This window comes from Chrysemys picta, chromosome 4, assembly GCF_011386835.1.
Source record: "Chrysemys picta bellii isolate R12L10 chromosome 4, ASM1138683v2, whole genome shotgun sequence".
Taxonomy (NCBI): Eukaryota; Metazoa; Chordata; order Testudines; family Emydidae; genus Chrysemys; species Chrysemys picta.
Window position 1 is genome coordinate 38,534,181 of NC_088794.1, and position 19,186 is coordinate 38,553,366.

Here is a 19,186-nt window from a genome sequence, read left to right on the forward strand (position 1 = left end):
TTTGTATCACAATCTCAAACTCTGCACTAAATATTGCTAACAACTTCCTTGTATTTAGTAATTGGCCACAAAAGGGGAGACATGTTTCATTTGAGATATTCTGTCTGCCTGGAAAAAAATCTGGACGGGTCTGTGCTTTGGTTAGAAATGAACAGAAATATCTCACTTATGTAAGACTCCAGCCACACTAGGGATGTGATCCTCTGGTCTGTTCCAACTGCTTTGGGGCCATTCCAGGATATGAAGTATCCTTAGAGCTGGCTTAACAAGCCATTTGAGGATTTCCCTTGAATTAGGGGAATCTCTTAGCCGAGTAGTAGTTTGTATACCACCATTCCTTCCTGGCCCTCAGTGCAGGGGGTGTGATGGAGGAAAAAGATGGAGAAAGTACCCCAGTATCTTAGTGACCTCCGGTTGCCAAATCAGAGTGGCCCTGAGGTGTCTCTAATTTAACTTGGAAACTGTTAGTTGCATCCCCCTGATCTGGGGGCTCTCTGGCCATAGTGGCTTAAAGCCACTTGTCAGTCCTCCCCCTGAGCTGTGCTGAGCGCAGCTTGTCTGCAGCTCAAGAACTGGGCCTAAAACTTGAAATAATGAAATATTTATTTTTAAATAATTGTGCAATGAAAATGTGCCAGCATTTTCTACTAGTATTATTCAGAGCAAATTGTTTGCTCCTCTGTATCAGAAATTACCATCTGGAAATGTAGTTAAAGATCAAGGTTGAAATCCTAGCCCCATAAGGTAAGTGGGAGTTTTGTCATGGGCTTCAGTGGGGTCAGGATTTCACCCCATGGTTTGAAAACCTTTTTCAGGAAAACAGGGTTAGGTGGGGTGGGCTGTGGGGTTGGTTGAAGAGATCTACCAACTTTTGTAGCTTGAACTGCAAAGGTATATTTGGAGCCTGCTACATGTTGCATAGCCGTATCAGAGAGTTTTAATTCTGTCTTATCCCAAGTTTACCTACTACTACTAATGCTTTCACTTATTTGAGATCTGTCATCTAAAATCTTTTACAGATTTTATTAAACTTTGTTTAATTAAGCCTTTTAGGAGGAAAGTAGTAATTATCCCCAGTTTACAGATGGGTAAACTGAGACACAGAGATGTTAGCATTTATATGCTATTTTTCACAGATTATTATATTCACCCTCAGCACTGGGGCATCTGAGGCCCTTCCAGTAGAGCAATAAGAAACATGACTAATGTGTTTCAGGAGGGTTGATCTTTCTCTCATCCTCTACAAAGGGGGAAAATTGTATGTGCAGTGTGATGGTTGATTTATACCGACACTGTGCTATAGGGACCATTAGATACTCTAGTTGGACCTTGTGTATAAAACAGGTGGTCATGGAATTTTATTGAGTTATTCCTGTATTGAGCCCCGTGCATTTATGATCAAAGAAATATGCCTTGCACTTGGACTTTTCTTCAGAAAGCTTTCCAAGGGAAAGAGCCAGGACAAGAACCCAGCATTTATGACTTCCAGTCACTTGCTCTAACACTTACCATACCTTTTTTCATCATGTGCAATGGAGACCATTTTGTTTGGGTACCTTGCTATTATTTACCAATGCTCAATAAAACAATGGATGCATATCTTTCTGTCTTTTACAATGCAAGCTATTGTGAAATCAAGATTTTGTGGAAAAATGCTAGAAATTTGTCACATATAAATTAAAGAACAGCACAAGAGAATATTAGTTCCCCTTTGTTGTGCTCACCTAGTAAAATATGCACTTTTTCGTATGTACAAACAGTCTAGGTAGAAGTAAAGATAGCTTAGCTATTTCTTTTGTATTGCCATTGAATGTTACATTCCCTAGTCCCCCAGTGCTGGTATACATCTTGATTGATGTTAAGTAATTAAACCAGACTCCAGCTGCTTAGTGATTCAGAAGCACAGGGCTCCTGTGATGTAATAACAATGAGCAGCGCCACACTTACTAACTTCTATCATTTTGTTTTTCACACCATGCAGAGTAGTAAGTGCAAAAACTTTTTGTGGGGAGTCAATAAAAGTGTTCCATTTTTATTTAGTATTTTGCTGAGTTAAATTTATGACTATCTTGATCTAGCTCCAGAATTAAAATTAAAAGCATAAATAAAGAAACTTTTTATTTTAGTTATAAGGATAACTTTATTTGTCCTTTTCATGTGATGGATACAACAGACTACTTCAAATACTGCATGGTTTATAGCTTTAAGATCTGTTGGGTGCTAAACACTTTTGAAAAAACATGCTTGCTGTGTTCATAAAAAGTTACTTCAAATAAATTGAGCAGGAGGTTTTGAAATGCTTTATTAATTATACAATAAATAGCAGCTTACCAAGCTTGTGACCATAAAATACATATTATGAAGTTACAAAATATGACAAGCAATTAAATAGTGCTAATACTCATGCTGGGTTGTATGCATTGATGTATACAAGCATATGCTATATGTACCAAATTAAAATAATGTAACAAAGATACATGGAGTGGCTGCGAAGGCTCTGTAATAGGAGTATCTCTTGGATATCAATACAAGATGTAGGAATCCAAATCAATATCAAAATCTGAATATAAACCAAAATATATACTTGACCAGCAGCACTTTAGTTTACTATCACTTACAGAACTAGTTAGTAACAAAAATTGTTCAACAAAAATTCTCATCTGTCTAATCTGATTGAATAAAAAACACAGTGTGGATTGGAGAAGAGAGTTTTGCCTCTAGTACTGAACAACATTTTTAAAAATATTTTAAACTGTATCTTCTCAGAGAACAAGAAGGATGAGGGACGTGGGCAACAGGGTAAATATAGACATGTTTGTAACATAGGTGGAAAATAAAGCATTACATGTCACCATACAGTGAGAATAGTACATTTAACATATTATTGCTCTAACCATCTAATTCAATGACCAAATCCAGCCTTGAAACTGTGTGACAATAAATGGTGATAGAATGAATGGCCCAAGAGATCTTTATCTTATAATACTTGGACAACATTTCATTTCAAATGTATTCTACCAGAGAGCATCGTTTGTAGCAAAGTGCAATATGTTGGAAAAATGGAAAGGAACAGCTGATTTAAATATTGCTGAATAGTATAATGAATAGATCAGAAAAGTTAAAGAAATAACAAGCAGTATTGGTCCACAAGGAAACAATTTGGAAAGATGTAAATAGTGTAGTTTACCTATTGTAATACTAGTGTAGGTAAAGTTAATGTAAACAACAGTGTAATCTTGAAAGAAATTGCCAACTGTGGGATCTGTGCATGGAACAGGACTAAAACTGTCTGAAATATCTTACATAAAAGTTGTTGTGACTTTTCCACAAATCGCATCCCACTGTGTTTTACAGAGATAAATACTGTCATTACGAAGTTTTTTTCATTTTTCTTCTAAAATGTATTTTAAGAGGGAAGAAATATGAACACAAGTTGATACTTAAAACTTCATCCCCCCAAAATCCCTTTTTAAAAAATCTACTTCTTGAATAAACACAATTGCATAAGAGCCCACTTCCTAGTACATGAGCATTACACCAAAATACAGCCAAATAACATAGGTCTCTGTGACATAGAGGTAAAATAATATTTGTCAAACCTGGAAACAAATTTTCAAATTTCTTTATGTGGCACCTCCAAAATTTTGTTTCCTCTATTGCATCAAGCATTACATATTACCCAAATATCATCCAAGTATTATCTGATTTGCCATCCCATAGTTGCATTGGACTGCCACAGAATGTAATCTTTTTCATGTGTTTGTACTGTTCCTAGTAGGACGGGGCCATAATGCTGAATCTATGAAATAAAGAAAGGAATACATTGAACACCTCCTCTTGCACTACTCTACCAGAAATCCCCTAGTCATGCTGTCTAGAGTAGCTCACAACCAGGAGAGCCATTCTCAGGGCAGACTGTCAAAAGAAGGGCAGACACCCCAAACTGGTTGTATGTTCTATAATATTTCACCAACCCCATAATAAATGTGAATTCTAAGATCACTGTAACAGTCTTACCACGGAATCACAGGCAGCCCATTTGGACTCTCCAATCTATTTTGCCACCCAGGCAAGCTGGACTTAATGATAAATGATCACTTACACCAAAAATCACAGGTTGCTTCCTGCCCCAAGGGACCAGTCACTTACCCCAGATCTCTGACCAAAAAGAATGCCTGTAGCCAATCCTATAGCAAACTAACCAAAGGTTTATTAACTAGGAAAAAGAAATGAGTTAGTTATTTACAAGTTAAAGCAGGCAACATATATGCACAAATGAGTTCAGTCTATGGTTCTAAAAGGTGACATGTGGTAATCGGTAATCGGGCAAAGTTTAACGTGGATGTGCACTTCTTAATACATTAAACTGAAGATACTGTGTTTCTCAGAAGGAAAGTGCATTTGGACCAGGAAGTGGTGAGATTTGTGGTTGTTCTTGGCTTGCATGGGAGTGACTTCAGCAGTCTTGTGCCTGCCATCAAGAAAGTTCCATCTCCCGTACAAACAAGTTTAATCCTTGATGTAGACATTTCATTGTTCCTTGAAATGGTGGTGTTGGGGGTAGTTGGGGCCCCAGAAGGGAAGTTCATCTTTTAGGAATCTTGAGCCCAGGCCAGTTAGAGGCTTGAAAATAAAGACTGAGGCATTTAATTTGATGCAGTATTTTACAGGGAGCCAATGAAGTGAGCAGACACTTGCTCTTGGTAATCTGTATTGCTGAGGAGGCATGATACTGCATTCTTCACCAGGTTCAATTTTTTCCTCAGGGCTAGGACTTCCAAGTAGGCTGCATTAAAATGATAAAATGAAGGCATGTGTGAGTGTGAGCTGAAGCTATTTCCTGATTCCTGCAAAAAAAACAGCTTATGTCATGGAGTAGGGAGGGAGATGAATACAATACACTGTCTGGTGGTCCCTTTGTGGTGGAGATTATATATGGCAGGGAGATGCATGACAGTAAGCCTGTCTTTTTGACAATGTGGGCTCTGAAACATCTGTCAACTTTTTTCCATTGCGTTTAATTGTTTAAAAGTGGAGCGGCGACCGTGCACTTGGGGAGGGGGCGTAGGAACGCTGTAAAAAAAACTGGGGGCACCGCTTTTTGGTGCCCCCAAATCTTGGCGCCCTAGGCAATCGCTTAGTTTGCCTTAATGGTAGCACCGGCCTTGTATGTACACAAGGGTTTCAGGCAAGTTTGTACTTGTCATGGTTAAGCTGGGCCCCTGCTGCTGCTACTCGAGTACTGGAACTACACTACTATTTATACTCACACTAGCTCTTATCAAGCTAGTGCAAGGATGTGTGCGCGAGCTGGGAATCACACCCCTGATTTGTAGTGTAGCTGTAGCCTGTGTGTCGTTGGCAGAGGGGGAGGAGCTGAGGGCAAGAAGTATGGTGATTGGCTGACACAAGGAGGATGTGACGGGAGTTCTTTGTAAAGAACCGAGAGGGGAAACTGAAGATGAGACCAGAAAGTCAGAACCTTTGCTGAAGAGCAGAGGGTAGGCCTGGCTGCACTCTACATAACAGTGCAAATAAAGTATATTTGCTATTGGGGCTGAGCAAAATTCAGGATTTCCATCCTGCAGGAAATTCTGACATTTCAAAGTTTTGTTCTCATCCTAGATCAGGTTGAGAAGTAAAAAATTTGAATTTTTTAATAGAATAGAAATTAAAAATAAAATAAAATTCAGAAATGTTGAAACATTTTATTTCAAAATTTTTTGATCTAAACAAAACATTTAAACACTCCCAAAGTCAAAATGTTTGATTTTGGTTGGTTAGATCTCTTCAAGTCACCGGGGCTTGGTGAAATGCATCCTAGAATACTCAAGGAGCTGACTAAGGAGATATCTGAGCCATTAGTGATTATCTTTGAAAAGTCATGGAAGACGGGAGAGATTCCAGAAGACTGGAAACGGACAAATATAGTGCCCATCTATAAAAAGGGAAATAAGGACAACCTGGGAAATTACAGACCAGTCATCTTAACTTCTGTACCCAGAAAGATAATAGAGCAAATAATTAAGCAATCAATTTCCAAACATCTAGAAGATAATAAGGTGATAAGTAACTGTCAGCATGGATTAGTCAAGAATAAATTGTGTCAAACCAATCTGATAGCTGTCTTTGACAAGGTAACAAGCCTTGTGGATGGGGGTAAGTGGTCGATGTGGTATATCTTGACTTTAGTAAAGCTTTTGGTACTGTCTCGCATGACCTTCTCCATAAACAAACTAGGGAAATGCAACCTAGATGGAGCTACTATTAGGTGGGTGCATAATTGGTTGGAAAACCGTTCCCAGACAGTAGTTATCAGTGGTTCACAATTGTGCTGGGAGGGCATAATGAGTGGGGTCCCACTGGGATCAGTTCTGGGTCCACTTCTGTTCAATATCTTGATCAATGATTTAGATAATGGCATAGAGAGTACACTTATAAAGTTTGTTGATGATACTAAGTTGGGAGGGGTTGCAAGTGATAGAATTGTAATTCAAAATGATCTGGACAAACTGGAGCAATTGTCTGAAGTAAATAGGATGAAATGCAATAGGGAGAATTCAAAGTACTGCACTTAGAAAGGAACAATCAATTGCACACATACAAAATGGGAAATGACTGCCTAGGAAGGAATACTGTGGAAAGGGATCTGGGGTAGTGGACCAGAAGCTAAATCTGAGTCAACAGTGTAAAACTGCTGCAGGAAAAAAAAGCAAATATCATTCTGGGATGTCTTAGCAGGAGTGTTGTAATCTAGACACGAGAAGTAATTCTTCTGCTCTACCCCATGGTGATTAGGCCTCAGCTGGAGTATTGTGTCCAGTTCTGGGTGCCCTATTTCAGGAAAGATGTGGACAAATTGGAGAAAGTCCAAAGAAGAGCAACAAAAATGATGAAAGATCTAGAAAACATGACCTATGAAGGAAGATTGAAAAAATTGGGTTTGTTTGGTCTGGAAAAGAGAAGACTGAGAGGGACAATAATAGTTTTCAAGTACATAAAAGGTTGTTACAAGGAGGAGGGAGAAAAATTGTTGTACTTAACCTATGATGATAGGACAAGAAACAGTGGGCTTAAATTGCAGCAAGGTCGGTTTAGGTTGCATATTCGGAAAAACTTCCTAACTGTCAGAGTGGTTAAGCACTGGAATAAATTGCCTAGGGAGGTTGTGGAATCTCCATCATTGGAGATTTTTAAGAGCAGGTTAGACAAACACCTGGCAGAGATGGTCTAGATAATACGTAGTCCTACCATGAGTGCAGGGGACTGGACTAGATGACCTCTTGAGGTCCTTTCTAGTCCTATAATTCTATGAACTGATCAGAAACTTCCTTCTGAGTCAGTTCAATTTTAAACTGCATTTTCTAACTGTGGCACATTGCCACGTGGGAGTTGTAGTTTGGAAGGCTGATGCTCCTTTTCTTCCCACAAGACAATGCACTGATAAAGAAATGCAATTCAATGTTTTGTTGAAGTGATTTGAAATTAAACATTTTGGGTCAGTTCCACAAAACAAAATATTTTGATACAAGTGGAACTGACACAAAACAAAATATTTCATTTTGGCAAAATCAAAATTTTCCCCATGGAAAATGTTCATTATGTGCAAATGCATTTTCTGGTGGAAAATCTCTGATCGGATCTACTTTCTATGCCAGCCTTTCAGCAGCCCTACATGTGGACTAGACAAACACTTCTGTGAAAATTAGAGGCATTTTTATCACAAGTGTGTGGTCACACAGGGTCCTTGCATTTTGGAAGGTTCTGATGTGTCAGAACTTCCAACATTCCCCTACTGTATTATCACCTTTGCCTGCAGTGCCCCTTCCTATCCCCTTTTCCCCCATCATGAAACATGAGCATGGGGGCTGATGCCTCCCTGGGTTCTCAGTGACAAACCTCTTGGTCCAAGCCCATCCATCTGCTGCAAACTTCCACAGACTGTCATTGACTTTCATCTTGCCAGCAGAAGAAATCCTCCTTTATCCCCCTAATGACATTTCCCTCCTATCTGGCCAGATACTAGACCCTTCTTTCCCCGGTCAAATGTGGTACAAAGGTTACCAAAGCCTGCCTGGGTCCTGCATGTCCAGCTTGAGACAGGACCCATAGTTCCTGAGACCAGATCTCAGTAATCCATAACCTGTTTGAAGTAATTTCTACATTTTTAAAAAACATGTAAATTTGGGTAAATTATACAGAGGGCCTAATTTTTCTATAATGAAAAAAAAAGCCTATAAATATCCCAAAAACTCAGACTTGCAAGTCTTAGTTGTTTTGCCTGTGCAAATGATGTCACATGCATAGTGCAGGTATAAATTTGAAACAAATTAGTACTTTCTTACATGTTATGTATCTAGATGCACATTTCCACACTTAAACCTGTTAAGTAGAAGTGTATTAAGCAGGGCCGGCTCCAGCTTTTTTGCCGCCCCAAGCGGCGAAGCGGGAGGGAAAAAAAAAAAGATAAAGCCATGATCGGCAGCACTTCGGCGGCAGCTCTACCGCCCCGCTTCATTCTTTGGTGGCAATTCGGCGGCGAGGCCTTTGCTCCGAGACAGACTGAGGGACCTGCCGTCGAAGACCCGGACGTGCCGCCCCTTTCCATTGGTCGCCCCAAGCACCTGCTTTCTTCGCTGGTGCCTGGAGCCGGCCCTGGTATTATGTTTCTTTTAAACATCCAAACCAACTTTTTGTTTGTTTGTAATAGTGTCAGACACTATAAGTTTCTCGCATTTCTTACAGGACTTTTTTTAATATAGGAAAGGGGTAAATGAGGGGTTCTAGGTACAGTGGATAGTACACTAAATAGGCTATATGTACCAAATTTTTCTATAAAGAGCTCTTCAAGTATTCAGTTTATGCAAAGGATGTAGTTTAACACAAGAGGGCAGTCATGTTATATATGAGACTGTAACTACGCTTTCATTTTTTTGACCATGGGTTAATAGGCAACTCGATGATAAAATGAACCTAGTAGGACTGTATTTTTATAAGTACATTCTTCTTATACTTGTGTAAAATTAATTGGTGTTGGATGTAGAGAGGAGCAAAATAAGCTGGGAAATGCTTGATTGTTTCCATGCTAAAGGAGATTTATATACCTGACCTGAGGGCAAAATGAGTTCTTTAAGGAAAAAATTATTGAACCGATCACTGATATGTCAGGTAGTTCAGACTACAGTATGTTCCATACTTGTCACCCTCAAAAATCCCATTGAAATATCAATAGTACCTCATGGCAGGGAGATGACAGGAAATTTGCACATAAATCATCCTTGGTGCAGTTTTAATGCTAAAGACAAAAGATTTTAGTTGGAAAGCAAACTTGGTTTAAGAATTGTTGATTTTTGTGAAAGGCTTCTGAAGGGGCTGTGCAGGAGATCTCTCTCTATTTATTTTGGATGGGATGTATGATAGCACTGGGGAAAGCTCATTTCAGTTTCCTTCCTCAATGTTTGGCAGCACATCACATTATATCCTTAAGAAGGCCAGTTACGTAATGCCCAGTACGATAATTGTGGGATGTGTACAATGCTTGGTGGGAAAGAACAGAATTCTAAAGTTGCTGTGTCCAAGATGTTATAATAATATTTTACCTGGGTTTAAAATCCTCTCCTATTCTTATCTCAAAGGGCCATCTGCACCCAACATAGCACTGTATTTAAAAGCTATATTAAAACACAGCTCATACACAGCTCCCACAGAGCCATTTTTTCATTTGGTTTGGCTGTCGAGTGAGGCTGGAGCCAAAAGGCTTGAGAAGAGTCTTCCAAAACTCTGATGTATGGTAGGGAATTTGATGCCAATGAAACCACTTTAGAAGATGGTACAACAGGAGTGGTGCTTGAACCATAATTTAAGAAGGTTTTGCAAATATGAGACTAGGCCAGGGGGCAGATGGGGGATGGGAAAGTGGTGTACTCAATCTTTGCTCACAGTTCCATGTGCCACTAGCAGTTCCCATATGGTAGGAAGTTCCTTCAGAGATAATCAGCAGTGAATAAGCTTAGTATCATTAACTTCAGAGTTAATATCCCAAACAATCGGGCAAAACGTACATCTGAGAGCTAGTAGCCCCCGTTCTCAGTTGCTTTGCTACATTGCTGCCAACCACGAGAATGAGAAACAGGTACCCCTAGTCTGCTAGGACTGTCCCTGGAGCTGACTGACCTATAGTGTAAACTAAAGCAGCCTCTGGGCTGCTATATAGTCAAACAGTTTGAAGCCTCCAAGGGGCTCTGAATCATCAAGAATGGTCATGGTGCAGCATGCTCCAGGCTAGTCTTTTGAAGAAAGTGAAGTCAGACGAGATGGTCATAACGGTCCCCATTTGGCCTCGGAATTCTATGAAAATATAAGCTGGTAGAGGCAGATTGGACATGCATGATGAGAGAAACCTAACCCAGTTCAAAATGGTATTTGAAGAGCAGTTGGCAGCTTTTCCTGATGGTTGCCAATGTGTGTATTTTTTCTTTCTCCCTTGGTCTCTGTCCATGTATCTTACATGGATTTCATATAGTATTTGATTAGTGTTTATGTGAACACTAACTGCAAGTAACAAACACCTCATTTTCACTGTTTGAACTCCGAAACTTGTGTCCTTCATAACCGTAATATCTGAGCAAGTTGCACTCTTTAATGTATGTATCCTCCCTGTGACATAGGGAAGGACTGTTATCCCCATTTTACAGATGGGGAACTGAATCACAGAGAGACCAAGTTACTTGCCCAAAATCAAAGAGCAAGTCTGTGATGAAATGGGGAATTTAATTGAGGTCTCCTGAATCCCAGGCTAGCACCCTAACCATTAGACAATTTTTTATCAAGGCATGGACTGCATTCCTAGCATAAATCAAAGCTCTGACCCTAATCCATCCTTCTCAGTTATTTTGTGATATTAAGTATTATTAGTATTGAACTATTGCACCTTCAATATTCTTGATAGATAAGTGCTCTGAGGCATGTTGATGGAATTCTATAGCCTGTATCACGGAGGAGTCTAGACTGTATAATCAGAGTGGTCCCAATCTGTGAAGACTGCTGGCTGTCTTGTTCAGTTTATTTAATTTCTCTATCTGTAAAGGGTGGATGATAATATCTGCCACACAGCTGTATGGTGAAGCTTCATTAATGTTTGTAAAGTGCTTTGAGATCTTTTAGGGAGAAAGTATTATGAATATTATTGATCTTCCAAGTTTTTGTATAGCTTTTCCCAGGGATGTATAGCAGCAGTACTGGAAAGGATTTGTAAACTCACGAGGAAAACAAGACTGTGGGCCGTAAAGGGCCACAAAGTACTCCAAGTAACAGGTACATCTGTGAAAATCCATGAGCAACTATTGTGAACACAACAACTTCATTTGCACATGCAATCATAGGTCAGCATAAACAAATGCAGGTGTTGTACGTGTAACGGGTGCTCAGACAGTTTTGCAGGTGAACCAGTTGCATGGAGCCCTGCAAGTTAGACCTATAAGCTTAATTAGTTGCTTTGTGGCAATTGCTTACTCCGTGCTGCCAGTTCTGATGGAAAGGGCTGGTAAATGAAATTCTGGTTCTGACTGCAGAATCATTCAGAAAAGACAGAGCCTTTTTCATCCTCTTGCTAGTTTCTTTTCTCACTTTTCCTTTGTCTGTCCTATTCTTCAGATTTGCTCCTCTGTTAGTTCTTTCCTGTTTGTCACCCCCAACCACACCCTTCTGTTTTCCTTTCCCCACCCTGCCAGGTTCCTTTTCCTCTTTTTATTATTTGTATACTTTAGGTGAGCCTGTTTCTGCTGCACTGCATTGGTTCTTCTGACCATTCTGATTAAGGCTATGTCTACACTAGCGAGCTTACAGCGGCACAGCTGTACCGATGCAGCTGTTCTGCTGTGAGATTGCTCATGTAGCTGCTCTATGCTAACGGCAGAGAGCTTTCCTGTTGACATAATAAAACCACCTCAGCGAGCGACGGTAGCTATGTTGGCGGCAGAAGCTCTCCCACTGACATAGCGCGGTGCCACTTATGCTGGTGAAACTTACATCACTTGGGTGTTTTTTCGGCACCCCTCAACAACATAAATTTTGCTGACATAAGTGGTAGTGTAGACATGGCCTTAGTGTGGCTTAGGATGCTCTCAGATAAGGAGTATCTGTAGGGGAGGGATCAAAAGCTAATGTTTCCAGCCCCCAGTACAGATAATGGGGTGGGCACGGGGGATGGAGGGTTACTTGTTCTTCCTTAATAGTTGATGCATGCAATTTATCTCTCATGCACTTGCACAGCTTTGTACACCTTGACTTTCAAATGTTCCGTGGGGAATGGATTTTACCTTATTGCAGTTTATATAGGGTCTTGTTTTCAGTGCAAGGGTTATCTTGAATCACTCCACTCGAGCAAGCTTCTCTCCAGTGAGTGCAACCACACTGCCTAAGAGTACTATCCCTATAGTGATTACCTTAGCAGCACAGTTTGATTGGATTAGCAGTTGAAGAGTTGTGCTAACTCAAGCTGTCGCTGAGTCTCCACTGCACGTCACTCAAACTTGGTCTACATTACGTACTTACTGTGGTATAACCATGTCACCCAGGGGTGTGAAAAATCCATACCCCCAAGCAATGTAGCGATACTGATCTTAACACCCCCCCCCCCCATGTAAACATCACTATGTTGGCAGGTGAGCTTCTCCCGTCGACATAGCTATAGCCTCTAGTGGAGGTGGAGTTACTTAGCCGATGGGAGAGCGTCTTCACCAGATGCGCTACAGTGGCGCAGCTGCACTGATGTAAACTTGTAGTGTAGACCTGCCCTCAATGTCAGCAGTACTCAAGCTTCAAACCCCTTCCTCCACCCATCTGGCCAGCTAGCTCTGAGTTTAAAGCATTATAGGAGTCAGGTGAGGGGCAACACTTGAAATATACCTCAAGTTAACGCTTCAGTAAGGACACGTTCATAATTTAAGGGCAATTGGCATGTTAGCTGGTTTCCCCAGTCTGCTTATGGTTCCTGCAACAGTCTGGGCAAGGTGAGGACATTTAGACAGAGTCACACCATTTAAAACATTGTTTAAAAGTGAAGGAGAAAAGAATCTTTATAAACTGTGTGTGGGGGGGGGGCTAGCTGGAGATTTATTTTAATCCAGCCTAAACTGAAAACTAGTGTTAATTGTTTATTTTGGTCAAATGGATGACATTAAGTTGTACTGGGCAGTTTGAGCTCATTTCAGTGTCTTGTTAGGTGCCAAATCAACAAAATCCTTAAGCATGTGCCTAACTTTAAATATAGGAGTAGTCCCATTAAATTCAGTGGGGCTACTCACATGCTCACATGCTCATGCACCTTGCTGAATCAGGGCCTTAGTGCTCTTCTATATGTACTAACAAACTTTTAGCAAAGAGATTAAGAAAATTTAAAAGAACAGAATCTTTATTATCCTTGGTTTGTGTGTCAGCTTTGTGCTGGAACTGGCAAATTAGTGTGTAATTCTAGAGGACAAGAGAAGGACTTTGGCAATTGTCTCTTCTGTTTCATTAGATGGTAGACTATGAAATTACACACTTTATCTTATGGTTACATATGATTATGGAAATGTCTTTTTATCTTGTAGTTCTTTTTTTCTTGGATAAAAGTTGTCAGGGATGTAATTCAAAGTGCCAGAATGTGTGTTTTCGGAAGTTTGGTTTTAATGTTGGGCATGTGCTCATTTATAATCCTGATTGGACAATGCATTTGTTCTGTTCGACAGATGAATAAGGGGGAAAGACATTTTGAAAAATGTGTTCCTGTCCTCTCTCTTTCTGTGCATCTTTCACTGCATCTGTGCCAAGAAGAATCCCTCAGGGTGTCATGGATTGTATTTTCAGGAAGAAAGAATACCTGACTAGACTAGCATTTACTAGTATTACCCTTCATGATCACTGTGTCATCAATTAGTCTATATGACTCAAAAGTGAATCTTGCCAGTCATTTTCAGACTTTGTATAATTAAACTCAAGAATTTCTTATGACAAATTTCTTCTGCCTTCGTTTAAAATAGTATAAAATAACTTCCTTTAATTGTATAGCTATATTGTTGGCAAAAGGGAGGGGCAACTCTAACTCCTTAGACACTAGAAAAACATGAGTCCATCATGTTTGACAGGTTAAAACTGGTTTCCCACTACTTTCAATAACAGACACATTGCCACATATAATAATTAAAGCTTAATCCATGTAGTTGTAGGCTATTATAAGTAATTACAGCTATTGAAGCTTATGGATTTAGCATTTTGTTTTTCTTATATTTTAAACATCTCCCTCCCCACCAAGCAAAAGCCTCAGTGTTTTAGAAAGGACTTTTTGAAGGCCTCGTAGTACAGCTTGGCTGTTAGTTATGTAAGCAGCTGTCTGCAGAAATTCATTAAATGTCTGATTGTGCATAGCCATGTCTGACCCTTGGTGTTCATGCTGAGCTTTCCCCCTGCAGGCTACCTTCTTGTCTCTTGCTGACATAATAGATGTTCATTACAGAGGTGCAGGCTTTACTGATCCTCATCCCAGTAAAGCATGAAGTCATCACTTGGAACTTTATAGACAAAGGTTTACAGTTTTGTGTGGAAAGATTAAAAATACTGAGCCAGGTTTCACCTGGACTGGTCCAGCATTTTAGGGAAAGCTCATGTGCTATCTGCTCTGCTGCCTTCCATTTTTGCATCACAGAGGAGGACCTTCAAAGTGCCCAGGGATCTTTCAGTTTTCTCATATTTATCTCCTATAATGTAATGTCTGCACAATGTTTTGTTTTAAAGTTAACTTAAATCCCAAGAGATTTGATTTTTGAAAGAGTACAGTAAGAGTCAAGTCCTGAAAGTTCTGAATGCCTCCTGGAAGAAGCAGAAGTCCCTGAAGTCAGTGGAAACTGAGGGTACTTAGTATCTCTAAGGGGTACTCAGTAGCTTGCAGGATTGGAACTTCAAATGTCACTTTCTTCTAGAGATCTCAACTGCCTATTTTCCACTTGTTCTATTTCAACCTCCTTTCTCTGCCACTTCCCTGGACAGTGGTAAGTTTTCAAATCATACACTTGTACAAAGTCATTGTTATGTTTAACTCCACATTTTTACTTTATAAAAGGGGCATCACAGATCAGACATAGTTTAGTTATGCTAACCTGTTGATTAACATGGTTTATAGTCGAACATAAACAGGAATGTTAAATTCTGTGAGGAGCCCTTCAGTTCACTTTTCCCCCCACTGTTTTTCATATTGAACCTTAAAAGGTGGCAGTGATGAATCCTGTCAGTGCTATAGCCGCAAGCTACAATGCCAAAGGTTACAAGGTTGGATACAATGGCCAGAATATGTAGGGGCCTTAGGAGGCCCCTTCTCACTGACAGTTATCCATATGGCTGAACTAAATTGATGCTTATTAGCATCATTATGATTATATGTTTCAGTCATCATATCCCACATGGGTTCTACTGTCAACATGGGGCTTCCACTCTGTAGCTTCGTGTTCTGCTTTCCAAGTACATATCCTGTAAATGCATAATTGATAATAGGATTGTTAGCTATTAAAACAAAATATAATAATAATATAGTACAACACAAGGTACAATAATCCTTGGCACTGACCAATTGAACAAAAAATCCCCCCCACCCCCAATGCCACATCCTAAAAATTAGCTGACTCAGTAATGGAGAGAGGTCAAATAAAAAACACCTGAGTTTTGGAAGTAGCTTTCTCAATCCACATAGGCAAAAAGTGCTTAAGCATATGCTTAACTTTAAGTTCTTACAAAGTCCCAATAGTTGACTTCAGTGGGGCTTAAATTTTTGCTTAAAGTTAAGCATGAGCTTAAGTGCTTTGCTGATTCCTGGCCAGAGTGGGTATGTAAAAGAGCAGGGAGTAGAACACAGATCCTTTCATTTACTCGTTTGGCCCATGCATGTTTATTATGGACCAGATTGAATAATCACAGTATTGTCAATCCCACATGTTGAAAAATCATAAGTCAGTCCCCCCCAAATCATGAGATTTAAAAAATAAATAAATATTGGGTTCTTTTTTTACCTTTTGGTTGTTGAGATTTTAAGGTGCACTTGAGTCATGTTTTCAAGCATTTCTTTGCAACAATGAAGGCTAGAAACATATTTTGAGATGAAATCTGAGATTTTCATGTCATCACATGACTCCAAGAGCTGGGGCTTTTAGAAGAAGATCAAATAACATGAGACTCATGATAAAATGATGAGAGCTGGCAACACTGTGGGCTGTATGCGCTTTGGTATCACCAGGGGACTGGCAATGGGACAGGAATCTCCCTGCCATCCACATTCTGTAGCTGCATCCATCTCTCTTGTTCTTTCGCCTCTGCAGGAGGAAATAGCCATTAGTCTCTCAGTTTCTCCCTGGCTGGTTTGACCAATTCACTGATCTGTCTAGACACAAAATAATTGCAGTACACTGGTGCACACTGGGGGATACTTTATACTGCCTGGAGACATTATACAGTATTGGGAAAGTAATCATATACCGAAAGTACTTTCACTCAATAAATGATACCTACAGGAAGCTGACACTGGTAAGGTAAATACTATAGAACCACCCAGAAGATGAGGAAGTGATAACTGTATATTGTTATTTCTATACACAATATATATGCTGCCAGTATCACCTGGGGATTGGTGCACTTTGGGACTGATTAAGTACTGCTACACAGTCACTCCATAGATGTTTTGTTAAAAGGCAGAACACCGCACTCTCCAAGTTTCTTAAAATACCTTTTTGAGTTTGTTTCTTGAACTTCATTCTTTTCCCTACTCTCTTTGTTTCTAAAAATGAGTATGTGCTTAAGATAGAATTTTCTCTTTAACTAATAGCATTATATCCACTTCAACTCCCGCTCCACTTGCACACTCCTTAAACAGCGGTTGTGGTCTCTCATATAAGATCAGTAGGTGTTTCCCATTAGCTGCTACACCATTCACAAGGTTTTTCAGATGTAAAAACTGGAAAACAGCAACAAGACAAATGATAACATTTTTAGGACTTTTAAGATAAGTGCATAAGAAAACCATATACACACGAATCTTGAAAATGGTAGGAGTAAAATCAGAAAACTTGCATGTGGGTGCCTACATATGTGTTTGTGTCCATACACACATCTACATAGTCATTAATCCAAGGGAGCACTGTACTTTTTCCACATCATTACTCAGCTCTCCTTTTAAGCTGATTTGTGCTCCTTAATTGCTGTTGTACTTTTAGCAGTTCAGAAAACTCTTTGTGTAAGGAAACCTGATTCAGTTCTCTCTAATCTGTGGCTTCTTGTTTTAGAGTTAGTTGATATTATGAACAGCTTCTTGCCAGCAATCCATTCCTTCCTTTACAAGGTTTTACGTCTCTGACAGATTTCTGCCCACACCCTTCTTTTCTTTCTATCTAAGCCACAGCAAATGGTTTAACCACGTCTTGCCTAATAACTTGCCTCTACACCCAGATCCCGTTATGTAAAGCGTAGATTAAATATAAAAAAGTCATATTGACATAACTCTTTTCATTTCTTAAATAGTCCACTGATCGTTTATGCCTGCTGCTCACAACTTACACACACTTTTGTAGTTTCAGGTAAAAGAACTATCACTAAAGACTGAAACAAAAGTGTTTGTGAATTTGAGCTGAAGGTGTAGAGTGTACAGCTCACTTCCCGCCAAAACGCTAAGGTTTGCTCAGCATTCCATTGCTGTTCCATATATTTGTCATCAGAGTGCAGACACATGTTCAGTCTAGCAGCTCCTCTTTCAGCCAGTGTTTGAGCAGCGGTTAAAAGAAGATGCACTCATGTGGAAAATCCTGGCAGCAGGCACCCTGGATTGTATTACAGCAGCTGCCCTCAACGGGAAAACACTGATATTTACAGTGTGTGTTTTTTCCATGGAATTTTATTGTCTGTGTATATGTGCATAATAAGAATGATCTGCTGGATGTGTATTCTATATTTTTATAAAATATTATATATAGCAATATCTAAAATATAGTTATATATATTACATTTAGTTCATGTGTAATTTTAGCATGAACATAAGGTGCTGGTTTAGAACCTGAATTTCACAATTATGGTAGATTCTTAGCAAATAAGAGAAAGCAGTATTTGAATTTCTATGTTTTAACCTCCATGGTCTTAGATAGCTAAAATGCATTTTGAAAAATCAGCGTGTGTGTGTGTGTGTGTGTGTGTGTGAGAGAGAGAGAGAGAGAGAGAGAGATGTGCTTTTTAGTTCAAGCTTTTATCTAGGGTTGCCAACTTTCTACTTGCACAAAACCGAACGCCCTGTCCCTTCTCTGCATCCCTGCCCCTGCTCACGCCATACCCCCACCCCCACCCCACCCCGTCGCTCACTCTCGCCACTCTCACTCACTTGCTCATTTTCATCGGGCTGGCTCAGGGGGTTGGGGTGCAGGATGGTGCTCCGGGCTGGGACCCAAGGATTCAGAGGGCTGGAGGGGGATGAGGGCTAGGAGTTGGGGTGAGGGCTTCAGCTTGGGGTGCAGGCTCTGGAGTGGGGCTGGGGTGAGAGGTTTGGGGTGCAGGAGGGTGCTCCAGGCTGGGATCAAGGGGTTCAGAGGGTGGGAGGGGAATCAGGGTGTTGGGGTGGGTGAGGGCTCTGGCTGGGCGTGTGGGCCCTAGGGTGGGGCTGGGAATGAGGAGTTTGGGGTGCAGGAGGGTGCTCTGGGCTGCAGTCGAGAGGTTCAGAGGATGGGAGGAAAATCAGGGCTAGGGCAGGGAGTTGGGGTGCAGGAGGAGGTTCAGGGTGCAGGCTCCAGGCAGCACTTACCAAAAGCAGCTCCCAGAAGCAGCGGCATGTCCCCCCTCCAGCTCCTACAGAGGCAGCCAGGTGGCTCTGTGCTCTGCCCCATCCACAGACACTGCCCCCACAGCTCCCATTGGTTGTGGTTCCCAGCCAATGGGAGCTGCAGAGCCAGCGCTTGGGGTGGGGGCAGTGTGCGGAGCCCCCTGCAGCTCCTATGTGTAGGAGTTGGAGAGGGGACATGCTGCTGCTTCCAGGAGCTGTGCGGAGCCAGGACTGGTAGGGAGGCTGCCTTAGCCCTGGGACCCCGCTGCGCCACCAACTGGAGTTTCCCTTTTCAACAAGGTAGTCCGGTCAAAAACCAGACAACTGGCAACCCTACTTTTACCATTCTTTGTTTTACTAACTATA

The 19,186-nt window shown here is 40.7% G+C and overlaps 1 protein-coding gene and 1 long non-coding RNA gene across 6 annotated transcripts in view; one reads left to right on the forward strand and one right to left on the reverse strand.

Moving 5' to 3' along the window:
- Nucleotides 1-19,186, forward strand: part of KCNQ1 (potassium voltage-gated channel subfamily Q member 1) — a 553,010-nt gene that overhangs the window by 219,935 nt on the left and 313,889 nt on the right. The gene's annotated exons all lie outside the window — the stretch shown is intronic.
- LOC122172197 (uncharacterized) lies at nt 15,163-18,873 on the reverse strand. Its single transcript, XR_006172294.2, has 4 exons — nt 18,803-18,873; nt 16,748-16,975; nt 16,038-16,337; nt 15,163-15,501 (listed from the first exon to the last, which is right to left on the reverse strand). It is a non-coding gene; the product is annotated as an uncharacterized LOC122172197 (long non-coding RNA).